Here is a 4,875-nt window from a genome sequence, read left to right on the forward strand (position 1 = left end):
AAGAGCTGCTCTGCAAAGATGAGCAGATGCTTAATTATTGTGTGACAGAAGTCTGAGACAGAGTATTATTAAACACATAGCTCTGGTTTACTTAGGTTTTGGTATAGCAGAGGCAGGAACTTGTCTCTGTATCTCAGTGTACAAACCTTTGAGATAGTATAATACTATTTGAATAACTGAGTACCGCACTGAAAACAGTAATCAATGTTTCCAGGCAGCTTTCTCTCTGTGGTGATTACAGCCCTCGGTTTTTATTCTCTGGTTGTCACATCTACAAACACAGAGACAGCAGCAGACTATGAGAACAGTTTTGTTGGCAGGAGAGTCAGATGGATGGAATAGATTCATCTGGATTTGATAGTTCATAAGAAGCAAACCAAAACTGGTAACAAATTAAATATAAAAAGGGTACGTATCCTTGGGGACTAAGCCAAAAGGTGAAAGATGGTAGCTGTCACAGTTTTATCTAGCTAAAGATTAAAACAGATCCCTGACAGCTATTGTTTCAAGGCATTAAAATGAAAACTTCTCAGTGCATTACAATATCATTTGACTGAGGCTTTCAGTACTCAGCCTAACAACAGATGCATTGAAGTAGAATTGCCATCAAATCCTGCAATTATCTGGCAAAATGCCAGATAATCTAAAAAGATGTATAGATGATACATCCAAACACTTTTCAGGCTTTTGAAGGTCAGTCGAGATGTATATTATTGTGTGCATCTTTCTTGCATGCTGTTGCCTTAGGATTTATTTCTGGGACTGCTGCTACGTGGAAGCTACAGAAGACCTACAGTTAGCTTCTCTTCTTCTGTTAAAACATTCTGGTTTGGGGAGGTATGGCATGTTTCCTATGGAGTCATAGCTGGCTGATTTAAGCAGCTGTAAAACTAAATAGTGATTTTCTGAAGGGATCAGAGGTTAGGGTTATGTCAGGGTTTGGACAGTTGCTCTATCACTTGACCCCACCTGGGAGGGGCAGTCAAGCAAAGGAGACCTGTGGGGTGAAACGAAAACAGATTTAACAGAATGATGAACTAACATTAACCCCAATGCTAATACAAGACACAAAATTATACTCAGCTCCAGATAGCAGTCATGAGCTGTGTGCTCCTAGCACTGCAAGCTGAGTGCCCACACCACCAGCACGACAGCTCCAGCGGTTACAGGAAATGAAGGAGCAGGCCTCAAGCACGAGGTGGTTGCAACCCTCTTGGGAAGGCAGCAAAACATCCCCACAAACATCCCAATTTATAGTGAGGGTGATGATTATGGTATGGAGCACTTGGGTTGGTCAGCTTGGGTTAGCTGTCAGAGGGTTCACCCCTCCCAGCCCACTGCACCTACATGGTTCAAAACTACCCTCAGCCTTGGTCACTACAGACACCTTCATACCAGAGCATCTTTTATTCTTACATAATTTGACTCTGCAGTCTCTCAAAACTAGTTTCTCCAGAAAAATTATTTTAGAGTTCTGTCCCAGCAAGATCAGGATATATAGCTTGCCCAGTTGGAGAATATGTACACAGTTAAGTATCCCAGCCTTACACTGAACTCATCTACATTTGGGGCCCAACAAGTTTTTTTTTGCCCAATGTTTTATACAACCACTACTTATCTACAGCTTTGAAGAGCCAGAACCATTGTGATTAATGTTGCTCTGCTAATTTTCTTAATCTAGTCAGTGTGCTTAAAACACAGATACTTTTGAGGCTTATTAACTGAGACAATCTGTCTGATGCACATGCAAGGGAAAGGAGGGACCCATACAAAGAAAATCCAGAAATCCTACCCCTACTATGTCCTGAAACAGAAGATTTCCATCCAATTTTGCTTGTTCTCCATAAGGAAGTTGATTTTATTACTTAACTGGTTATGTTCTGTAAATGAGAGAACTGATATGAACAGAAATGGATCCATTAAGTACATTGTTCACTTGGAAATTAATCCTGTTTTCAAATATAAATTCTTCACAGTGTCTGAAAATACAAAAGATATAAATACAATTTTTCTCAGTATTCAGAGGACAAATCATAAAGTATGAGTTTTCTGTTGCAGATCTGAGCAAAGAACATTTGAGTAGACTCTTATTTCCTGCTAAATCTTTCTGCAACTTGATGAGCAGCTGGTTTGCTTGATTTTAAAGACAGCTTGCTTGCCAGGTGCTGTTGCTCACACTTCCACATCTCTACATGGCATAAAAGTGTCACAAGACAGATTTATTTCTCATCAAAGCTTCGATTCAAGAGCACTCAGTTAGTATTTTTGAGATCTTAACAGCAAGTTCATACTTAGAATGCCTGTCTTTCTAACTTACTGTAATAACACTGTAGTACCAGAGAGATTTAAAAAATCTGCAGCAAAGCAATAAATTGCTACCATATGAACTATGTGAACTGGAGTTCTGACATGGTTCTCAGGAGTTTCACTTATATATAAATACAGTAATAGGCTCATTATTAAACCCTGTGAGACCTTGCCCAATGCTAGCAGGCAGGAGACCACTGATTACTTACATAAAATCAGAGTTTCTATCCAATCAGTCGTAATTTGGGGTGAGCTTTGAAATAAATATATCCACAATATATCCAGGTAACAAACAAGCACAAGAACAAGTATTTAGTGTGAATCATTTTCATTAGAATCAGAATCTTCGGAGGTCCCTTCCAGCCCCTAATGCTCTGTGAAATATCTGTGAAATATATCCCTATTCCTAATATATCAAGACTACAAGTAGTAGCTAAGACTGTCAAAAGGTTTTTATAATTTGGTTTTCTACATTAACTGACGGCAGACAAATCAGTAATTGGTTCTACATTAAATAACAAGCTCCCATTTGCAGTGCCAGTGGCTTCTCAAGGCTAAGATTAAGGATATAGAGTTGGTTTAGGTGTCAGGAAAACCAAATGACACAAATTCAGGGACCAGGATTTTGTTTATTTTCTATTTCCATGAGGTGGGCAAAATTAACATTAGCTAATAAGAATTCCTATCTCTCTCCTCTAGTAAAATACCAGATACTAGTAACCATGGCACACCTCCAAGGCTGCATTAGTTCACCTGTGGCAAGAAAAAGCCCAGACTGACAGATGAGAAATGCATTATCCCAACAAATGACATTTTAAGAGCTGAGCTTTAGGTCATGGAGAGCAAATTTTACTTGTTTTGACTTCCTTAAAAGGTTTCATGCTTCAGCAGGGCATTTTCCATATCATAAAAAACAAATCACTCTTTACCAGTGTTCATGGGCGATTAACACTATTCTCTCATCAGTAAAATCTTCTTTTAAGAAATCCAAGGACAAAAAGTCCTTAGCAGAGGTTCTGATCCAAAGGCCACTGAAGTTAGCTACTTCAGCAGGCCAGATAATTGCACCTTAAGGAATTGAAACAAGTTGCATCCTTAGTTTGCACTAAGGATTCATACCTCCTGTTTCTTATGTCCCTTGAGTAAAATAAGGGTGGAATCTGGATCGGAGACAGGTTTGTTCTGTTGCACAAAGCTGTATCAGTATTTTACAAAGAAAGAAAAAGATCATCTGATCTGCTTTAATTTTCAGTGGAATAAAGGTGATGGCCAACAGATGTGGCCTGGGCCTCTCACCTTCTGTACTAAGATAAATCTTTTACATTCTCAACAGATCTCTGGTTATTCATGCCTGCTTTAAAGCCATTTCTAGAGATAGTTGGTGAGCTACAGCTTCTAATGCCTTCTTTGTTCCTGAAAAGGATTAGACTGCAACCGATTCAGGATTCCAGTGTCCCAAACCCATTCATATGCTTTCAGAACAGCTATCAGCAGCCACTGCACATCTGCCTAGAAGTCAGTATGATAGGATAGTTGATGGTTCTCTCAGACTTGTGTTTCTTCTGGTGTTACACAACAATATATTCTCAATGTTAACTGCTGACTCCATTCAAAGTTGTAGTTAATTATGAGGCTTTGTGGAAATCTTGACCTGAACTCTGCTGGTTTTTTTCTGCAGCTAACCTAAAAAGTAATGATAGCAGTATAACACATTTTCTAGAAACACATTTTATGTAGCTTTAAAGACTTCAGATGACAGAAAATGTACTATATCCTTTGGCCATGTCTTCCAACAGTTAAACACTATTCCTATAAAGAATTTGCACCTAATTTACAATTTGAATTCTGCAGACTTAAGCATTTAACTTTGGGGTCTTTGTGTCTATGCCTTATAGATGAAATAATTGCTTGGTGTCAGTCCATTTCACACTTTCTTGGAGATGCTTATTAAAACATCTTTTTCTCTCTTCTGTAAAAAGCTAAATAAATATAACATTTTAGTTTACCATCAGAAGTCTATAATTTTTGAGCCATAAAACAATTTTATAACTCTTTTCTGAAAACTCAACCACTGAGTCACATTTTGAAAACCATTACTCTAGGACTAGACATGGTAATTATAGTTATGGCACCAAAATTATGTAGAAATGCCATCTTTATTTATTTATTTTCTTCATTTTCTGAGCAAACATGCTGCCACAGCATCCTTTGGACAGGGCTGTATATTACCTAGACTCCTGATTAGTTTGAAGACTGGTTTAACTACCATTTCACTGGCTGACAGGGAATGGGAAAGTACTAGTCTTGTTTTGAAATAAAACAGTCAGACCATATTTACAAATTCCACAGCAGCTGGCATGAATAAAAAAATGTTTTAAATATCCAGAACTTAACCATGGGTAATATCAATGTTAATATCAATGCAACTGTAACCCTCTGCTTTTTTCTTTTTTTTTTCCCCAATAACCAGGCAAAATATTAAAAGCATATTTCATGAATTTCCAAGCCAGTTTTGGTTTAAAGAAAAAAGAAAAAAAAAATTGTTCTCTTAATATTAAAGGCCTTCCT

At 37.7% G+C, this 4,875-nt stretch overlaps 1 protein-coding gene across 1 annotated transcript in view; it reads left to right on the top strand.

Annotated features, from left to right (window-relative positions):
* Positions 1 to 4,875, top strand: part of LOC104386417 (contactin-associated protein-like 2) — a gene marked incomplete at its 5' end in the record, with an annotated part of 120,189 nt that overhangs the window by 36,830 nt on the left and 78,484 nt on the right. The window lies entirely within an intron of this gene.

The sequence above is a fragment of the Chaetura pelagica genome, unplaced genomic scaffold (assembly GCF_000747805.2).
Source record: "Chaetura pelagica isolate M959 unplaced genomic scaffold, ChaPel_1.0 scaffold503, whole genome shotgun sequence".
Taxonomy (NCBI): domain Eukaryota; kingdom Metazoa; phylum Chordata; class Aves; order Apodiformes; family Apodidae; genus Chaetura; species Chaetura pelagica.